Genomic DNA, 23,022 nt, shown 5'->3' with positions numbered 1-23,022 from the left:
AAATTAAAATGGCTTACTAGATTAAAATGGTTTTCAAGGGTAAATGATACAAACTCATGGATAGAACCTACCCTTGAAAACCGGCTTGCATGGGGAGGGTGCCCAAGAGCTTATATACACATGATTAAGCTTAAACATATATTTATAAGTCCCTTTTCAAGGGTGGGTTCTACTCATGAGTTCCTAACATTTAGTTTCAAGTAATTGGACGTAACTCATTGAGTATGGGATCAAATGAGTTGAGGTTTTTATGGTCGGATTTTGGAGGGGGTGACCTAGAGGCTAAACTAAAATGGCTTACTAGATTAAAATGGTTTTCAAGGGTGAATGATACAAACTTATGGGTAGAACTCACCCTTAAAAACTAGTTTGCAAGGGAAAGGTGTCTAAGAGCTTATATGCATATGGTTAAGCTTACATTTAATTCATATGGGACATTAGGATCATAAAATAGCAGTTGCTAAAATTATTGATTGACTTGAGTTGTGCACCCAGAGAAATTTTATTTTAATTTATTTTAAAAAAGGTTAGGTCACAGGTTAGATGGGTCATAAAAAAAGAGTTAAGTCACCTAAGGAAATAGTGTTTGTGTGTGTGGTGAGATGAGTAGTGTCTACTTTCTCTTTCCTTCATCATCTGCATCATTCTCCCCACTATGTTATATGGCATTAAAGGCAATTATTTCTATAATTTGTGCAATAATTTAATAGATATTCCCTTTGTCTCTATCATTAGTGAGTCCTTGCATGTTCTTCTTTGTCTTGCACCACTAGCCTCTATCTTATACCAGAGTGTATTGTTTCTATATATCTTTTCCTCAAAAAAAAAAAACAAAAATACAACTATCGTGAGTTGGGCTTGACTCCCTTTTACTCTGAACTCAGGTTGATAGAACCAATTGATGGCCTTTCCAAATATCTACCTAAACACTCCTTAGCCAACATCTTTATCATATATGCCATGTACCAACGTCTTCCACTAACTTCTTGCACAGGGAAGAGAACTAAAAAATTTAGAGCTAAGTCAAGGCACATGAGTTTCTCCATTGATTCAAAAGGAGCAACAGTTTTCACTAGACAACTACCTTCTTATTTTCTAAAGTGGTGGATTGAGTACCAAGTAACTCCCATTTTTTTATTGGCCATCATTTATCACGGGATGGTATTATATGTAATCGCTGCATGCAACATCTCTCTCATATTGGGGTGGGACAAGTAAGAGGTAGGTTGCATGCAATTGTTACACAAAATAATAAATCGTTTATCACCTGGAAGCCCTCCCATCAGTCATAGCTCTGTGTCACTTGGTCAAACTAGAAATTTGCTACTACATATTTTATGGCTGCTGGCTAGCTACGCTCTAGGTTTGGAGGTGGTATCTTATGTATTAGCCACATTGACATCTCTCACTTCGTGTGGATCCTATAGGTGGAGGGGGCCCTCATAATGTGAGAGAGATGTTACATATAACTAATATATAAGATACTTTTTCCTAGGTTTGGTAACCTAGCTAGAGACGTGTATTAACCAAATCACATGTTACCACATGGTTATGATGATTGAAAGTACAATATACAATAACATTCTAAGTAAATTTATTATTTATAATTTATATTACTAGTTTGATGGGTTTAATCATGTCTATTTAGGAATGATGGATCAATCACAATTGCTTGAATTGGTCCTGTTTGGCCTGAGTTTGTGTTAGAATTTGATGAAGAGGCCATTGCTCGAGCACCAGGAGGTATTGGCATCTCATCTGAGTGGCCAGAAATGCGGAGGTTACCAGCATCATCTTGGTCCCAGTATACTTCTACCATAAGACCAGTAGGATTTTCTGCAGACTCACTTTTTGGAATCCTCACTAGTTGAGCTCCCATAAGTATCTGCATATTAATAATTATAATTAAAAGATAAAATGAATCAAATCTATATGCAAGCACTAAACAGTAGCTTTCTAAAACAATATAGTAACATAAAATAAATTATGTACTTGAAATGAGGTTCCCGATGTTAAAGTCAAAGTTGTTAACCTCCCCTCAGCAATGGCACTCTCTAGCTCTGCCTTCTTTGTAATGTTTAAGAAAACTTCATTAAGAGTTGTAAGGCCGATTTGGATGTCAGTTATTCCAAATTCTCTCTTTCTTTCTTCGAGATCCTTGAAAAATTTCTGTTCGAACATCAATGGAAAAAAAAGAAAAGAAACAAAAATGCTGAAATTGTGACAATATCATTCCCCAAAACTAATAGTCTAACATCAAGGAAAGTTATATATAGAATTATAGAATAAATTTTGTTGTAATCAAGGTCCTTTTTTTTGGCATTGTAAATATAGCATCTAATCTTTCTAAAAGCATGTCATGAATCGCATTTTGGCTTATATACTCTTTCTTGTAAAACATTCATTCCCTTTTCTTTTCAGGATAACCCAAAGAATGCTTTATGTGAATTGTGGAAGTGTGCAACTGCGTCTGAGCTAATTCAATAGGGAAAGGATCATAAATCCCTATCCTATATGGTAGTAGGGACAACATCACTCAAGCCAAAAACTTAAGCCTATTGAAATGGACCCAAGTATGTTATATTAATTCTTCAACTTTTTCATTTTTTCTTCCTATGGTACTTCTACTCACACACACACACACACACATATATATATATATATCCAACAATCTTCTCCTCAAGAGTGAGTGCATTGCCCCTTTGTGAGCTCCAAGACCTCTTTATGGGTCATGAACAAATCCTACTATGGGAACCCCATACGTCAACGTTAACTTGTGTTGGCTCCAAGTACATGCAACCTGTCCTTGCTCCAACTATGAAAGGGACTTGTACCTGCCCTATCTACAAAAGGTACAACCTTACCACCTTGTGCACACCAACATTGGCTACGATATAACATGTTGGGAAGATAAAACCTCGGGAAGACTGTTAAGGACTTAATATAAGATATTAGGACACTACTTAAATCAAAAGCTTAAGTCTTTAGGCCCAAGTATGTTATATTAATACCTCAATTTATATTTATATTTTTTTCTTCGCGTGAGACTTTAACTCATACATGTGTACCCAACACATGTATTAATTAACATATACAGTGATTTGCGTTTCATCCAAGTTCAAATTGAAAACCAAGAACAAAAGACAGTTTCCGTGTGAAGATAACAAAGTAGAAAGCATAGCACGCTTACCCTTAAAAGGCTCTCTCTATCATGAGGAATGACAAAAGTTAGGAAGGCCTCATTCTCCACTTTTGGCTCTATGTTCAAATTCTGTCCAAATTTTCCCAATATAAGAAAAACCAACCATTTGTGAGTCCAAACAAATTTTGGATCATTGTACTTATTCAACTTACATATTTAAAAAACTACTTTACAGCCTCATGAGTTTCAGTGATTGTATCTTCAACAGGAAGAGCTTGTCCAACATCACTTCTAGAGAAGCTCACATTGGCAATAAAACCTGTCCCAAACTTTGACTTTAACCTGATTGATGTTCCAATGCAACGAAGCCTACCCTTTGCCATGATTCCTATCCGATCACTTAGGACATCAGCTTCTTCCATTGAGTGTGTTGTTAGTACAATTGCACGCCCTCTCTTTGCATCCTTTATCATATCCCAAACATGCCTTCTTGATATTGGATCCATGCCAGTTGTCTACAAATCACAAATTACATCACATAAACATATCAAGTAAACCAATGTATAAAAGGAAGATTTCTTATCTGTTTACCGGTTCATCTAAAATGACTAATTTCGGATCACCAATAAGGGCTATTGCAAAGCTAAGGCGACGTTTCATTCCACCACTGTAACTGCCAGCTCTTCCATTGGCTGATTCAGCGAGTCTCACCTCATCCAATAATTTATGAGCAATCTGCATTTGAGTCAAAGCTTTTGTATCAAATGAGCTCATCAAGAATGGAAATAAGCATCTATTTAGAACAACATATTCATAGAAAATTACAAGTAGATGCTTAGTTTGGGATTAAAAAGGCGAAAATGGGTAACTAACCCTAATTTTCTAACTATATAGTTAGTAGTTCTAGTTCCCAAACTATATTATTTACTAGCATCTCGAGTCTATGAGACTCGATTTTGGCCTATAAATCGAGTCTTAGGAACTCGATTTTCATAGTCTAATTATTTCCGATGTGGCATATTTTTCCACGTGGCGACCACATAAAAATCGAGTCTCTAAGACTCGATTTATAAACCTTATAAAGGTCAAAGAAGAACCCAGAGAAAAAAAAAAAAAAAAAAAAAAAAAAAAACCAGAAACAGAGAGAGAAGAACCCAGGCCGACCAATCCGGGTTCTTCTCTGATGTTCTAGGTTCTTCTCTCTTTTTTTTCTTTTTTTTTTCTTCTTTTTTTTTTATTTTTTTTTTCTGATATGTTCTGGGCAGGTTGCCTCTCCTATTTGATCTGATTCTTTCTCCCTTTGATCTGATTGTTGTGTTTCTGGATTTCTTAAAAAAAAAAAAAAAAATTTGTGTATTTTGGTTTGTACGAGAGATTTGAGAGTTAAAATTTTTTTGGTTTATAAATCGAGCCTTAAAGACTCGATTTCCAAGTAGGAAAAAAATGCCACATCAGACCATGGAAATCGAGTCTTTGAGACTCGATTTATAGGCCAAAATCGAGTCTTTTAGACTCGAGATGCTAGTAAATAATATAGTTTGGTAACCAAAACTACTAACTATATAGTTAGAAAATTAGGGTTAGTTACCCATTTTCGCCGATTAAAAACATGTTCAGAGTCCTTAATCAATGGTAAGAAGGAATCTACCCATTCAATATAATTTGGTGGTAAGCCTTTGATACTTGCAAAGAGGTAGAGGTGCTCTTGACCAGACAACGCATCCCAAAGAATATCAAACTATATGGTGATACAAGATCCAAGCAAGTGTTAGTCTCTAATTTCCTAATAAATATATTATCGCTATTTAGTGGAAAGATTTTTGATTATATAGACTTAAACTATGCATGCTATTGACACAAAAACTTGAGAAACAGAGGGGCTATTACCTGTGGACAAACTCCTATAAGTTTTCGGATGTTTGACATGCCAACAAAATTTCGAACAGAGTGTCCATAAATGGTTGCTATTAACAAGGTATTGTACAATGCAATTACATTCCAAGGAAATTGTAAATCATGAACCCAAAAAAGGGAAGAAAAAAAATGGAAGAAAACCTACCATCTCATCCAGTCACTGGGGAAATTCCTGTTAAACAATTGATTGTTGTAGTTTTTCCAGCTCCATTTGGTCCAAGAAGACAAAATAGCTGATCTTTTCTAAAATTCACCCATAAGCCCTGGAGTAAATTTGCACAAAGGCAGTGGTTATCATAACAAATGAATAATCATGGTTTGTGTCATGTGCTCAATTTTTCCTACAACATTCATATTGAGATCCCTAAGCTCCAATTATACACCTGCTCAAGTAATTATAGCAGAATTTGCCCTTAACTTGATTCTTCCAAATGACCATTTTTTGACAACTATCAACCAATTTGATAAATTGCATTTATTCATGTTGGACAAGCTATGTCCACTAAGGTAGTAACGCAATATAAAATTTTAAATAATGGAGAAACAGGAAAGTCATAAAATGTGCACTAAACTCATGATATACATTGTTTATGTCAATTTCCCAAACATCTCTAAATATAGAAACTATGAAATGTTAAGTCCTCATAACTATGTGTAAACTAAAATATAATGGAGGGATGAAAACAACAACTTTCTTCTCCTCCAAAGCATGCAACAAAAGTTAGATGTCAAGATATTCTTATATTAACATGGAAAATTATACTTTCCTACAATTCTTACATTAATAGCATGGTAAGGTGGAGTCTGTTTGCATCGACAACAACCAATTTTTATGGTCTTAGGATATGTTTTTACAAGGCCATGTATCTGAACTGCAGCATTTGGATCATCTATCCCCTCCCTGGCTTGTTGTTTTACAAGGTTTTCCTCTTCAAGGACATCTTCATCATCTGGAGTAATAAGCTCAGGCAATGGCTCTAAACCAATGCACCTGCAAATGTTGCCCTCTGCAAAAAGAAACTACAAAATAAGTGTCTATCTTTGATATCAGCTAACAAGGAGAAGCAGCGGCCACATATATATCAAGAATTTACCTTTCACCTTGTTTTCACCTTTGCCTGTCCAATACGAAGGATTTAAAAAGTAGAACAATGGTTTCCTCAGACCAGATGCATTTGGGATTATGTTATCAAAGTAGATAGCCAAAACAAACCACAGGAAAAATGTAGATGCAAGCCACTTATATATACCATCCTGAAAGAACATGAGAAAAGACATTTGAACTTTTATGAACAACTTTACTTAGAGAAAGAGAACAAAAATGTTATTAGTGGAAAAAGGATAGAACATAAAAGGAAAGCTATGTTGATGTAGATTGATATTAAGATATTGAGATTTGAAGTGTGTACTTACAATTGTCATTACGCAATCACTACTGTCTGGTGGACAGTCAGCCCGCCTATCCCAGCTAATGCCAACACCTTCAGGCTGTGAACTCGCATCTTTAAACATGTTAAGGGCCTGGGCAAGCAGATTTGGTGGAAAAAATGACCACATAATTCTATACTTTATAGCAACGGATTGATCATAGGGGAATCCAAATGCTACTGTTATCTGAGACAAAAATAAAAAATAAAAATAAAAATAAATAAAAAATAAAAAAATTATTACAATCAAATGGAAAACCCATTTTCTTAGGATTTATTATTAGAATCTTGCCTGAGTTATGAAGCCAATGACAAATATAGAGAATCCCATTGTTGTTGTTGAAGATGACTTGCGAATGAAAGTCGACAACATGAATGCAAAACTAAGCTATCATCATAAGTTAGAAAAAAATCAAAAAATTAGGCATAATATATTAAAAAAATACATTTTCAATTACAAATTGAACGCATACCAATTACCAAATAAAGGAATAATAATCAGGAAAAATATAATTACTTTCAAGACTGCTTAACTTCTTGTTGATTCAATTGCTTAAGTTTCTTTTACAGAGGAGTGAACTTTTTCAATTTTTCTTTTTCAGTAGAAGTCATAGAATAAGATTTAAGGGCATATGAAAGCTTATATATATTGAACATGTGCATTTTAACTACTGTAGCTTACATATAGATTTTCTCCTTTATTGTAGCTCTATTTGGAACAACATATGTCTCTGTTGCTTATTTCTTTGAAATAAATTTCGAAGTCAAATCCCCTTAATGAAAAATTGAACACAATTTTTCTGAAATTTCATCATAGTATAGCTAGTGTTGCAAGAAAGAAATTTACCAAATTGATTTGGAAAAGAAAGAACAAAAGGAAGACAACTGCAAAGCTGTTCTTCAAGAAAATATCAAATCGAAACAGCATTCCAAAGAGAACCGTTAAAAGTGATGAAAGAGTTGTAAGAATTCCCTCCCATGTGAGCCATGACAACCAATAAGCAGAGTCATAGAGACCCATCATAGTCATTGCCTGTTGGAAATAATTGAGAACAGAGAAACCAAAAAATAAGAGAAGAAAGTGGAATGAAACACATAACAGTACTAATCCGGCAAGGGCCAGCATGCATGCTGAAGATGATAAAATATTGGGCATGATGGGCTTACCTTAATGGGCCTGACGGATTGGGTCTCTTGGGCCTGCGTAAGTATGGTCCCAGCTTTGAAGGCCCATCACTACTGACGCAGCAAGGGCCCATGGTCCGGTAATGAGAATCCTTGCTCACCACGTTTGGAAGAATTGGGAATAGAGTCCCACATTGAAAAGATGTGGGAACCAAAAAGGGAAAGTCAACCCCTTATCACTATAAAAGGCGTAATACCCACAGAAATCGAGGTATGCTTTTATGAACCCTCTCTAACGCACTAAGTAAAACAAAGGAATTCTAACTTGACCGTCGGAGAGCCTTCGGCCGGCACCACACCGGTGCTTCTCTGAAGGATTCTTTGGTTTGTTTCGTCGTGCAGGTTCGATTCGAGTCGCGAGTACGGTGTGACCCATTGGTGACGGTTTTCGACGTCATCAGTTGGCGCCGTCTGTGGGAAGTACGACCGGGTACGGTAACATTTCCTAGATAAAGGAGTTACATGGTACTCACGCGCTCGATGGCAACCACAAATGACGTCCAAGAAGAAGCTCCTACGACTGCCCTTGAGAGACAGGTCAAGACGCTCGCCGCAGCTGTGGAGCGCCTCACCAAACAAAACCACGACCTGACGGAACAGCTGAATCAAAAGAGTGCAGCCGTGAATAGCCAAGGAGAAGATCAAGAAGGGAACAGTGAGGAAAGGAGAAATAATGACGGACCACAGGAGAGTAACGCCCCGAGCAAACAAGTGCGACGGGACGCTAGCATCCCCTCAGTGACGGACACAGCTCCACAACCCATCATCGCAGAGATGCAGGCGATGAAGGAACAGATGGAAGTCCTGATGAACGCTCTCAAGGGGCGAGTGTCCAGCGATCTTGACGACCTTGTCAACCGGACTGACTCGCCGTTTACGGTGTCCGTCAACTCCTTCCCCCTGCCGAGTAAGTTCCGCATGCCGAGCATGGACAGTTATGACGGAGTCAAGGACCCCCTCGATCACCTAGAGACCTTCAAGACCCTGATGCACCTCCAGGGAGTGGCGGACGCAATTATGTGTAGGGCATTCCCTACAACCCTGAAGGGCGCGGCAAGGATTTGGTTCAGCCGGCTGACACCAAACTCCATCGGCACCTTCAGGGAGCTGAGCGCTCAGTTCACTACACACTTCATTGGAGGACATCGGTACAAGAAATCCACGGCTTGTCTGATGAACATCAAGCAGAGAGAGGAGGAGACGTTACGGGCCTACATATCACGCTTCAATAAAGAAGCGCTCACGATCGACGAAGCCGACGACAAGATATTGGTGGCAGCATTCACGAACGGGCTGAAGGGGGGTAAGTTTTTGTTCTCCCTATACAAAAACGACCCAAAGACCATGTCAGAGGTGCTTTACAGGGCCACCAAGTACATGAACGCTGAAGACGCATTGTTAGCCCGAGAAGACAGACCCAAGAAAAGGGACAGACAAGAGGACCCCCGACAGGACCAGAGGCGAAAGAGAGGACGGATGGGAGATCGAAGGGAGGAGAGACGCCCAAAACCAATGGGCGGAAGGTTCACAAGTTTCACTCCGTTGACCGCCTCGATAGACCAAGTCCTAATGCAGATTAAGGACGAAGGATCCTTGACGTTTCCGGGAAAGCTGAAGAGTGATCCCAACAAAAGGTCCAAAGACAAATACTGCCGCTTCCACCGTGACCATGGTCACGACACGGCCGACTGCTATGATTTGAAGCAACAAATCGAAACCCTTATCCGACAAGGGAAATTGAAGAAGTTCGTCAGTAAGGAGAGAACGGATCAACCCCCACAAGAACAACACCCCCGCCGAGAGAACGAGCGACCAAGGCCCCCATTGGGGGACATAAGGATGATAATTGGAGGAACAGGTGCGGCCGGATCGTCAAAAAAGGCTCGCAAAACATATCTTCGGATGGTACAGAATGTCCAATTAGCAGGCACAGTGCCAAAGATGGCAAGAAGGGGAGGCCCTATTATCGGGTTCTCGGAAGAGGATGCAAGGCGCCTACACCATCCACACGACGATGCCCTCGTCGTCACCTTGCGGGCAGGCGATTACAACATCCACCGAGTGTTGGTCGACAACGGTAGTTCGGCCGACATCTTGTATTATCCGGCGTTCCAACAAATGAGGATTGATAGGGAGCTGCTGATACCAACAAACGCCCCGCTCGTTGGTTTCGGAGGGAGTAGAATCTTCCCTTTGGGCGCAGTCACGTTATCGGTGACGGTAGGAGATTACCCACAACAAATCACCAAGAACGTAACATTCTTGGTGGTCGATTGCTCGTCAGCCTACAATGCTATTATCGGGCGACCCACGCTCAACTCGTGGAAGGCAGCAACATCAACATACCACCTGATGATCAAGTTCCCAACAGAGTATGGGGTAGGAGAGCTACGCGGAAGTCAAATTGCCGCACGAGAATGCTACGTAGCTATGATGGAGGTGGAAGACCAGATCCAGGCTTTGAACATAGAAGAGCACCGAACGACGACAGAACCTACAGAGAAGCTAGAGGAGATAACTCTCGACGGTTCCAATCCAGACCGAACCACCAGGATCGGAACGCTTGCAAAACCCGCAATCCGCCAAGAGCTCGTGGCTTTCTTGAGAAGCAATAAGGATGTGTTCGCCTGGAGCCATGACGATATGCCAGGAATCGATCCCTCGGTCATGGTACATAAGTTGAACGTGTTGCCCTCGTTTCCACCCGTCCGACAAAAGAAGAGAGTATTCGCCCCGGAACGAGACCAAGCAATAGCGGAAGAGGTCCGCAAACTCCAAGATGCAAGCTTCATCAGGGAAGTCTACTACCCCGATTGGCTGGCGAATGTGGTAATGGTGAAGAAAACGAGTGGCAAATGGCGGATGTGCGTGGACTTCACCGATCTTAACAAAGCATGCCCCAAAGATAGCTATCCCCTTCCAAGGGTCGACATCCTAGTGGACTCGACGGCTCAACACCAATTGCTAAGCTTCATGGATGCTTTCTCGGGTTATAACCAGATCCGCATGCACGAGGACGACCAGGAGAAGACTTCGTTTGTAACCAGTCAAGGTCTCTTCTGTTACAAAGTAATGCCATTCGGTTTGAAGAATGCAGGGGCAACATACCAGAGACTAATGAACAAGATGTTCGCACAGCAAATCGGGAGGAACGTCCAAGTTTATGTCGACGACATGCTGGTGAAGAGCCGGAAGGAGGAAGACCATTTGGAAGATCTCAAGGAAACATTCGGCACACTCCGATCCTACAACATGAAGCTCAATCCAGGAAAATGCGCGTTTGGTGTAACGGCAGGAAAATTCCTAAGATTCATGGTATCTCAAGGGGGGATTGAAGCTAACCCGGACAAAATCCGAGCCATAATGGAGATGGCCCCCCCGAGAAACGTGAAGGAAGTGCAGAGCCTTAACGGCAAGGTAGCGGCATTGAATAGATTCGTGTCGAGAGCGACGGACAAATGTTTACCTTTCTTCCGAACATTGAAAAAGTCATTCGAGTGGACGGACGAGTGTCAACGAGCATTCGAGGAGTTAAAAACCTATCTATCTTCACCACCTCTACTGAGCCCCTCGCAACCAGGTGAAGAGCTCTTCCTCTATTTGGCCGTCTCCACTGTGGCCGTCAGCGCGGCCTTAATCAGAGAGGAGGACAGGGCACAGAAGCCCGTGTACTACGCCAGCCGGGCGCTCCGCGGTGCCGAGGAAAGATACCAACCTATGGAGAAACTCGCTTTTGCGTTGGTCACGGCGGCTCGCAAGCTCAAGCCCTACTTTCAAGCCCATACCGTGAACGTAATGACCGACAAGCCCTTGCGAAGGGCACTAAGTAATCCTGAGGCCGCAGGTCGACTGACGCTGTGGGCAATAGAATTGAGTGAGTTTGACATCAAATACCGTCCACGTGTGGCCATTAAAGGACAAGCTGTAGCCGACTTCATAGCAGAATTTACGCATGACGCGGACAAGGGGGCAGAAGAACCCCCCCAGTGGAACATCTACACCGACGGATCATCCAATAAGCGAGTTGGAGGAGCCGGCATAATATTGCTGTCACCTGAAGGAGACGAGATTGAATCTATGGTCCGTCTCGACTTCCCCATTACCAACAACGAAGCAGAATACGAAGCGGTAGCAGCAGGACTCGACCTAGTCAAAGCCGCCGGAGCTGAAAGTGTGGTCGTACATTGCGACTCTCAAGTCGTGACCAATCAAGTAAACGGAGATTATGAATGCAAAGGGGAAAGGTTGAAGAGATATCTTGATCAAGTGAGGGCTAGAGTCGACGGGCTGAAAGCAATATTCGTCCAGATCCCCAGGGGAGACAATGAGCCCGCTGATCGGCTAGCCAAAGCCGCTTCAGCAGAACATATGATAACACCGGGTAATGTGCTTTCCTTTGTTCAAATCTTTCCGCTAATAGACCCCGACAACATGCAGGAGATACGCTCCGAAAGAAACTGGACTACGCAGATAACTTCATACCTAAAGGACGGGATATTGCCTGAAGAGAAGGAGGCAGCAAGAAAGTTAAAAGTCCGAGCGGCAAGGTTCGTCTTGATAAAAGACATTCTTTACAAGAGAGGTTTCTCCCGTCCTTACCTAAGATGTCTCGGGGTTGAAGAGGCAGACTACGTGATGAGGGAAGTACACGAAGGAATATGCGGGAATCATTCTGGATCGCGGTCGTTGGTGCACAAACTGCTACGAGCTGGGTATTACTGGCCGACCATGCAAAAGGATGCTGAGTCCTACGTTAAAAGATGCGACAAATGCCAGAGGTTCAGCCATTTTATCGGACAGCCAGCTGTAGAGCTAACCCCCATAACGGCTCCATGGCCGTTCGCTCAGTGGGGACTGGACATCATGGGACCTTTCCCAACGGCGATAAGGCAGTTGAAGTTCTTGGTAGTGGGTATTGACTACTTCACGAAATGGGTAGAAGCAGAAGCCTTGGCCACCATTACAGAAAAGAACATTAGAAGTTTTGTCTGGCGGAACATAGTATGTAGGTTTGGTATTCCTAGAGTCCTTGTCTCAGATAACGGGAGGCAGTTCGATAACGGCCCCTTCCGTGATTTCTGCACACAGCTAGGAATAAAAAACCACTACTCATCACCCGCCCATCCTCAGGCTAACGGTCAGGTTGAGGTCACAAACCGATCCCTGCTAAAGATTATCAAGACTCGGCTCGAGGGGGCAAAGGGCATATGGCCAGAAGAATTGCCAAGCATACTGTGGGCGTATAGGACAACGGCGAGGACTCCGACAGGACAGACACCGTTTCGACTGACCTACGGGAGCGAGGCAATCATCCCAGCGGAAGTTGGGCTCACAAGCTACAGGGTTCACAACCACGACGAGGGAAGGAATGACGAATCCATGAGGCTACAACTGGACCTTATAGATGAGGTCAGGTCGGCAGCAGAACAGAGGATCGCTAGATACCAGGATCGCATGTCCAGACATTTCAACTCCCGGGTCCGACAAAGAAGCTTCCAAGTTGGAGACCTCGTACTCAGGAGGGTCATGGGTACAACTAGAGACCCTACACAGGGAAAACTCGGCCCCAACTGGGAAGGACCCTACAGAATTACGTCGTGGAAAAGGAAAGGGACATACCACCTGGAGACAATAGACGGAGAAAAGCTACCACATCCGTGGAATGCCGAGCACTTGAGGAAATACTACCAGTGATAGCGACACGACAACCAGTTTCTCTTTTAAGACTTTTTGGCATTATTAACTTTTATTGGCACTGTTTAACTATTTTTGCTACAATATTGTCGTGCCTTTTTTAAGCCCAAGGGGGCAGGCACTTTTCCTTTACGCATTTTATAATCAGATGCAATTTTGATCTTCTACTCGAATGTCTGTCATTGCAATTGTCTACAAAGATAACGGAAACAATAGAAGTCCACAAGATGGACGGATTATCCTACAGGGACGATCACCCTAAGTCCATAAGGTGGACGGATCATCCTACCGGGATGATAACCTTAAGTCCACAAGATGGACGGATGCAATATGAAATCCACAATGTGGACGGATCATCCCACCAGGATGATAATCTTAAGTCCACAAGAGGGACGGATACAATATGAAGTCCACAAAGTGGACGGATCATCCCACCGGGATGATAACCTTAAGTCCACAAGAGGGACGGATACAATATGAAGTCCACAAAGTGGACGGATCATCCCACCGGGATGATAACCTTAAGTCCACAAGAGGGACGGATACAATATGAAGTCCACAAGATGGACGGATCATCCCACCAGGATGATAATCTTAAGTCCACAAGATGGACGGATACAATATGAAGTCCACAAAGTGGACGGATAATCCTACAGGGATGTTAATCTTAAGTCCACAAGATGGACGGATACAATATGAAGTCCACAAAGTGGACGGATCATCTTACAGGGATGATAACCTTAAGTCCACAAGACGGACGGATACAATATGAGGTCCACAAGATGGACGGATCATCCCACAGGCGATCACCCTAAGTCCACAAGGTGGACGGATCACCCTACACGGATGAATACCTTAAGTCCACAGTATGGACGGACGCAAAATCTGAGCCCACATAGTGGACGGATCACTAAGGTGATTGAAATTGAGTCCACAAGGTGGACGGATCACTAAGGTGATGAAATTAGTGCACAAAGTGGACAGATCACTAAGATGTTGAAAAAATAGACGAGCGTGCTCGCAAAGTGGACGGAAGTTAACTACGTTAAAATTTTTTACAAGTCCATCAAATACGCGATATATTTAAAATTGATGTACAACGCCACAAAGTGGACGGTTCTACTAATAAACCTCTCAAAACAGACGGAGAAGGAAAATTCTAAACGATGTAAATGCTCAATCAACACAAGATAAATAAGTCTACAATGCGGATGGATTGTCACAGAAATATTCTCACAAAAAATCCTTCCTCAAGAAGGGAGACGGAGCTTTAGACAAAATACCAAACAATTGTAAAAAGCATATCTGAACATTAAGCAAAAAGCCCCCAAAGGCAAATGTTTAATACAATTAAAAAGGACGGATTGTCTTAAAAAATGAATAAAAAAGAAGGACGGATTGTTCACAAAATAAAGTACATATGCATCAATCTTTCTTTTCTTCAGTAACCGGGACATCCTTCGACGGGGCGGAATCTCCGTCTCCTTGAGTAGCACCGTCGCCAAAAAGGTCCTCCGTATTTTCTGAGGCGACGGGGAGGGCAGAAGTCTGGGCTTGATCTTCAAGTTTGACCATCGTCAAATCCAGCTCTGGATAAGCCTTCTTGACTTGACGGAGAGAGTCATCAAAGCCTTGAAGGAAGGAGTCCGACAGCTCGCCCAAACAGGTTTCCGAGCATCGATACTCCTCGACGGCTGCCTCTTTCGCCTGACGGATCTCAACTTTGAGTTGTTTGATCTCCGCCTCTTTATTCTCTATGGCCGTCAGCGCAGTGGCCGTCTTCTCCTCCAGCTCCTTCCTCACCTTCTCAGAAAGCTCCAGCTTCCTCTCCATCTTGGACCTCCATTGATGGAGTTGTCCGAGCTCCTCCTCCGTCTGCTCTGCCTTTGCGCGAACCCGGTCCAAGGCACTCTCACGGTTGAGACACCGGTCCAGTAGACCCTTCATCATGACCAAGGACTGTGAGTAGAAAAGAGACCGTCACATAATGTAAATAAAAAAAAAAAAGAGAAAAAAGAAAAGTGTAAAAACTTATTTGACATAGCCAACCTGAGCGACGGCAAAGAGGCCCGTCTCCCCCATGGCCTCCGTCGAATGGTTTCCCAGATCTTCGTAGTCTTCTGCCGTGATGATGGACGACAGCTTCTCCAATGCATACTTGGAGTCGTCGCGGAGAAGGGAAGGAGGTCTCTCTTGCTTACCCTCTGGGGCCGTCATCAGTCCTTTACCCGTCCCCTTCTTAGCTGGAGTGACGGTCTTGATACCCTCAGCCATTAAACCAACCACAGGTTCAAGTGAGACCTTTGGTTGCTTGAATGGACGGTCAGATTTTGATGTTGGTTTCCTCTTAGGTGCTGAAGCCGACACCTTAGGAACCACCTCGCCGGATTCCCTCTTCTTGACGGCTTGGGATTTGATCAGAGCTCTCCTTTTTGAGTCCTCCATCTCTGCAAATAATGACGGATGAAATTAAAACAAAATAAAGCTAAGTAAATGGCAAAGTAAAGTCGACGGGCTTACGTTTATGAACGCGCTCGTCGTATCTTATTGCTTCTGGGGTGGGCTCAGGACCGTCGCAGTACCAGTGAATGGTCCTCGGATTCACCAACTTAGCCCAAGTCCTTTCCTCCGGCGTAGTCTTCTTGCAAACCTTTTCAAGAAAGCTAAACTCCTCGAGGCTGACTTGAGGGCGCCGTCTACCTGCAAAGAAAAAATGATCAAGATATACACATATAACTGGACGGATGTGAAAGGCAGTACAAAATTTAGACGGAGGCATACGTGTCTGATTTATAACTGCCCAAGTTGTGTCGACGGGCATGTAATCCGTCTCCCCTGGATGGTTCATCCATCTGTCACCCTCCAGGAAAAAGTACCGACTCTTCCAGTCTCTATTTGAGTCTGGGGTCTCAAAGATCACCTTCAACAAGGGGCTCCGACTGGCAAAACTGTACATCCCCCTTGATCCCGAGATCTCGTCTGGACGGTAACAGTGAAGAAATTCACGGACCGTCAACTTCCTTTCCCCGTTTGACATTGCACCGTAAAGGATCTCCATGGCTATGAAGACCCTCCAGGCGTTGGGGGATATCTGGGTGACGGACAACCCCAGATACTGCAAGAGTTCCCTATGAAGTGTAGAAAGCGGGAATCGAAGTCCAGCCTTCAATGCCTGCTCGTACACTCCTACACCGTCTACCCCTTCGTAATAACACTTCTCCGACCCATATGGTAGACGGATGGAGACATAGTCTGGGATTTGGAAGTTGGTCCTGAAGGTGCTGAAATGTTTCTCCCTGATGACGGATGTAAACCTATGCACAGTCCACTCTGGCAACATGATAAACTGCCTTAGTCCATCAGCGCCTACGACGGACTCCAGTGGTCGATCCCCGTCATCATCGGAACCCTCTACTTCGACTATCTCCACATCCTCATTTGTTGAGGACGAAGAGGAGGCAGACGGACTCCTATCTTCGCCGGGGCTCTCTTGGTCTTTATGACCGGACGGGTATACATCCTTGTATTCCGTCCCATCACGAACCACCGACTGGTTACTTGACGCACTAGACATTTCCTACAGTTGACAATAAAACCTAAGACCGACGGGTTTGAAAGTGTTGACGGGTATGGAAAGCCTAACAACAATGCATGGACGAAAATGTAACTTGACTATAGTAAAATAGAAGCACTTACCGAACTTGGCAGAGGATAGGTGACGGTTGGTGTAATCAGCAAGTATTCGTCCTCGACGGATTGCACTGATAAGGTTGACGGCTTTGCTCTGACAGGGTTGACGACTTCGCTCTGACAAGTGTTTTCTGAGTGAAAATTGAAAAATGAAAGAGTAAGGCGCCTTATATATATAGGAAGTGCACGGAAGACGAAGCGACGCTTCGATCCTATACAACGACCATTCAGAGAGTGACACGTGGCATGCTTAATAAATGCTGACAACCTGTCAGTACGTACCAACAGATTTGTACCCGCCATGTATCCGTCAACTTGATGATTCTTCCTTTGACGGGTTGATCCAGCTGGGACCGTCGTTCTATTTTGCATGAATCCGTCATAGCCATATGTAAGGACTGTCACCCCACTGATCCTTTGACCTTAAAGGTGACGGATCATTGGGGTGAAGGGGGCAACTGAAGATGATAAAATATTGGGCATGATGGGCTTACCTTAATGGGCCTGACGGATTGGGTCTCTTGGGCCTGCGTAAGTATGGTCCCAGCTTTGAAGGCCCATCACTACTGACGCAGCAAGGGCCCATGGTCCGGTAATGAGAATCCTTGCTCACCACGTTTGGAAGAATTGGGAATAGAGTCCCACATTGAAAAGATGTGGGAACCAAAAAGGGAAAGTCAACCCCTTATCACTATAAAAGGCGTAATACCCACAGAAATCGAGGTATGCTTTTATGAACCCTCTCTAACGCACTAAGTAAAACAAAGGAATTCTAACTTGACCGTCGGAGAGCCTTCGGCCGGCACCACACCGGTGCTTCTCTGAAGGATTCTTTGGTTTGTTTCGTCGTGCAGGTTCGATTCGAGTCGCGAGTACGGTGTGACCCATTGGTGACGGTTTTCGACGTCATCACATGCCCTAGTTCCATCTTTATAAGTTCAGACATTAGATAGCGAGTACCTGCCGAAGTTTGAGCTCTTTCTCTGTGACCAATGAACCCATTTGAAACACAAAACCAAACATCGCAGCTGCAAGGAAAAATGGAGGTATCATTGCATCCACCTCCATTGCATCCAAAGAAGAGGAGAATTCCATTCTTGGGTGTGCAAATTCTTTAAGCCCAACTATCCAGCTAAAGTTCGGATCTGAAATTCAAGAAGTAGAGAGAAAAAGATAATCATATAAAATAAAGGACCTATTAACTATTGAGCAGAAACATATGAAGGCAATGTTTATGACCTCCAATGAGAGACCTAGCAATTTCACGCTCTGCAGCCAACTGCAGTGGAATTTGAAATTTAAATGTGCGATCTTCTCGTTTAGTAATTGAAGTTAAATTAGTTTGAACGCCATAGCTTATCACAGTCTTGTTCCTCACTACAAAATGCAAAGCTCCTCGACACCGCCTAGGATTGCTTAAAAGCCATGCATCTACGTCATCCTGTGTTCTAAATGCTTTAACCTGCACAAACAAGTTACAGAACCAGTGGTTTCATGGTACATGATGTTCTAAATATGCACATGCAGTATGTTTCTTTATAGTCCTGCCCAAATATTTTGGTTGGAAATAGAAAAGCAAAAGATTTTTAACACTGAAATTGAACAATCAACCTTGGTTCTTTTTGAATGAAAACATCTTGGGAAGATATTTTTTGAGAGACATCTTAGTTTAATTTGATATTATGGTATAATGACCCGGTTATAAATTATAGTAGAAAAAGACATTGCATTGTTTGGTCCAAGCCCGTAAGAGCTTATTAGCTTACTTTTTGGCCTAAATTTTGAACGCTTTTATTATCTAAATTGCTGATTTTTTTTTCTAACTAACTAAGAAAACACACAAATTTCCCATGTCCCACTCTAAAAATATTAGCCATAGATCTATTTTGAGTGTAGAGTTACATATGTGTGCTAATGATCCACATGCATTCCTTCAAAGGCTGGCCATTAGTTTGCAAAGGATGTATCTATTATTGATGTTTCTCATTGCAGAAGTTTTGTCAGAATAAATTAACACTCAGGAAGAAAGTATCTTATGAAATACTTTATAAGAAATCTACCATGCTCAAGCGTTATATGAAAAAGGAGTTCTCAATAAAAAGAGAAATTTTAGTAATACTTAGAACATTACACACACTCATCACAATTTCATTCTTTGCTTTCCTATTTCCTTATACTCGCATTTGCTTTTTAGCTTTTGCACTTATTGGACACACTTTCATGCAAAGAACACATACAAAATGTTTTAAGACAAATCACTGTCCAATTGTAGAAGTCGGTGATGAATCCTACAAAAATTGGTCTTTGTTTACAAGAGATGGCAAAGCCCCTATTAGTAATTGGGACCCATGCCATGAGAATCATTGTCATGCCAAAAGGATATTCAATTTTTTTATAAAAGGGCAAGAGGGCTTAGATTCTCTTGAGGCATTTTCTAGGATCCTCTTTAGAAATGACGGTATTAGATATGTAGAAAACTTGAAATCTATATAGCTCATTAGATTCGATTTACTTCTCTCAACGAAGGAGGAGAGAGACGGGGTTACGACTTTGGATGAAGGAGGGAAAGAGAAAATGGAGAATTTTTTCACTCTTATGGGAGGAGTCCTTTGCCTCTCACAGGGGGTGTGACCTCATAGGAATGAATAATTTCTCAAGAAAATAGATGACTGCTTCAACAGGGATTAGGCCTTTTAATTTGAGTTAAATCTGCCACCTAATGGTTTGAAGGAATTTTATGCAAACTGGGTTATGGTTACACTTTGTCTTCTTTCTTTCTTTCCTTTTTTTTTTTTTTTTTTTGATAATTTACCTATTAAAGCAAGTGGGAGAGGGGGATCTAAACCATGGCTCTGTTCATAAAAGAGATTAGACAATACCACTAAGCTACAAAACTCATAACACCTCGGGAACGAAGTTAGTTCCCAACATAACATGCAATGTTATGAATGATTAATATTTGAAATATTTATTATTGAGGAGGCTGGCTTATTGTATTTATCTTCTTTCTTAGTTTTTTTCCCCTTTCATTTTCTCATCAACTAAACAAAGTGCAAAATTTCAAAAAGACCAAATTCTCATCAATGACAACCTCATTTTTTATATGAACAATAATATTTCCACACCATAATAATTTTAAATAAAAATACTAATTGTATTGTTTATCAAAAAAATATACTAATTGTATTTGCAATTGGTACTGCCAAACCAAGTGTTAGTAAACAAATACTCCCTTTGTCCCAAATTATTGGTCCTCTATTCCATTTTGGGATATCCTAAAATGTAGTCCTCTTTGAAAAGCTACTAAATAAATTTCCTAACTTACCCTTTATTTTATTTAAAAAGTTAACACCATTCTTTTACTAAAGTTTAAATTAATGAAGATGGTTTTGGAAACTCATCATTTTTAACTAAACAATAAGATCTTAAATAATGCTCCCTTACAAAATTTGATTTTCTAAACATGACCAACAATATGAGACTAAGGTAGCATCCATTACCATATTTTCCACCAAAAGAAAAAGGAAATGCTAAATGCACTACAAGTTTTACTACATAGCCTAAAACCTAAGGACAAAGTTTGACCCCGAACATGTTTGTCACCTTAAGCTTCAACCCCTAATAGGAAGATGAAATGTGTCATTGTCATATGCAATGCACATGAGTCACATAATCAAACTTAATCCAACTAACCAATCAACCAAGTGAACTGCATTGCACACAACATAATACATTTCATCTTCTCATTAAAGGTTGAAGCTAAGGCTCCAAGCATGTTTGCAACCAAACTATTTCCAAAAACAAACGTGGCAATGAATGTAATCGGTACGGTAGGCTTCAACTATCTCATGAATGTTTGAATTTTATTTTAGGATAAAGTTTAGTTACAAAATTGGTTGTAACTTAGGGCTACAATCTTTCTCAATATCTTTTTATTGGAGGTGAATTTGACAAATCCACCATTAGATTACATTTTTTTTTTAATATTTTCTACGCTTGCAAATTTTTTTGAAAATTAAAGATCAATAATTATGTCATTAATAAATTGTATAAATTGTAATTTTTTATAGTTTAATATTATGCATAAAGTATAAGCTTATATACATCATATAGTAAATAATATCCGGTTGACACAAAATTTGACATGTATATTAAAGAACTTACCATTCAACGATTATATTTTCAAAATATGTAGCAATGTTTATTTTATTAAATAAAGTTATATACTTAGCTTACAATCAATTTTGTAGATAAACTTTGCCCTTTATTTTATTATTATAATTATTTTTTATTTTTGTATTTTGTAACATCAATTGTAAGCTCAATCTATTAATATTGTAATAACCCTAACATCACTCCAAAAAAAAAAAAAAAAATGCAGTATAACATATTGACATGTAAAGTAACACCCACATAATCCAAAGACAAGTAGGATTGGTACACAAGAAAACTGAATTATTGATATTGTATAAATACCTTGTTTAAGGGAATCTGACGGCCAGGATTATTGTTCATAATGGCAGTGACAATGGTGTTAATGGTGGCGCTTCCATTTCCACTCCACACAAAGTCGAAACAGGGTTTCCTGATGTGAGCCTTGCGTTCACATGGTGGGATTGGGAACGACACAGCCGCCTTTGGATCAGTGACTTCGGCATGGTTACGCTTGCTGCCTTTTTGAATGCAGAACAGGAGGAACACGAATATGAAGGGCGCAAAGAGTTGGACCGACGTGGACTTTTTGTTTCGCTTTGCGAGGAGAAAGTTTTTCTGGAACAGTGCCTTGTATTGTTGGAAAAGTAGAGGTAAGCCCCTCTGCAAATCCATGAATGACTTTTAGCTTTTTTTTAGTTTTGGACTTTGCATGGGAACATTATATATGTGGGTGAGTAATTATTGAAACAAGAAAAAAAAAAAAAAAAGAGTAATTATTTATGGCTTTTGGCGGTGCTTTCAAGTTTCAAGAATCCGAATAGGTTTGCTAGGACATTTGTTAACCAAAAATGACAGATATATAGACTCTTTTACGTGGTAAGCGGTGCCTAAGTAAAAAAGTGGCGTGAGTGACTAATTCAAATAAGAATTAGTAAAAATTGGTCACGACAACTATTTGTAAAAATATTATAAAATACTGGTTTGTAGTTAATGACTTACTCTTTTTATCTCAAAATGTTTGACCTCTGTTTCATATTGAGATAATGCATACACACTTGAAGTTCTTTACAATCCCTCACACACAAATTTTACATAATTCTCACCTAAATAACGAGTTGCCGTTGGCTTGCTAGCTACATCACCCTAACCACGTCCCTCTCATTGGATATTGTCTCGATGATCAACAGATGATCCTAGTCTACGAATCTTTAGTCTAGTCTAGATCAATTCACATGTTGATCTAGACTAGACAGACCTTTGGTTACGGCTGGATAAATCAACACTCTGTAGTAAAAACGTGTAGACTCACTTTTCTACAAAAGAGATTTTTTTTTTTTTCTCTTTCTTTTTCTTTTTGGGGTCCAAATTACTCAGCTAGAGAGTCTTTGGATATTGTCTCGATGATCAACAGACGATCCTAGTCTACGAATCTTTAGTCTAGTCTAGATCAATTCACATGTTGATCTAGACTAGACAGACCTTTGGTTACGGCTGAATGAATCAACACTCTTTGTAGTAAAAAGGTGTAGACTCACTTTTCTACAAACTTTTAGAGCTTTTTTTTTTTCTCTTTCTTTTTCTTTTTGGGGTCCAGATTACTCAGCTAGAGAGACTTTGTTTTATATATATATATATATATATATATATATATATATATATATTAAAAAAAAAAAAAATCAAGTACTTGGCTGGAGTTTGTGAGGATGATTCTTATCCATTTCCCTCTTGAGAGTTGAGAACATCAATCAATGTTTGGTTGTTTATTATTTGATTCAAGAGTCAATATAGCAATTGCAAGTTGGCCCCACAAAGAGG

The 23,022-nt window shown here is 40.9% G+C and overlaps 1 pseudogene; it reads right to left on the bottom strand.

The window, feature by feature from the left end:
- Positions 1 to 1,572: 1,572 nt before the first annotated feature.
- Positions 1,573 to 21,922, bottom strand: LOC126702643 (ABC transporter A family member 2-like; annotated as a pseudogene).
- Between the last annotated feature and the right edge of the window lie 1,100 nt (positions 21,923 to 23,022).

This window comes from Quercus robur, chromosome 10, assembly GCF_932294415.1.
Source record: "Quercus robur chromosome 10, dhQueRobu3.1, whole genome shotgun sequence".
NCBI lineage: Eukaryota > Viridiplantae > Streptophyta > Magnoliopsida > Fagales > Fagaceae > Quercus > Quercus robur.
Note: the sequence above shows the minus strand (reverse complement) of the source record. Positions and strands in the feature narration are given on the sequence as shown.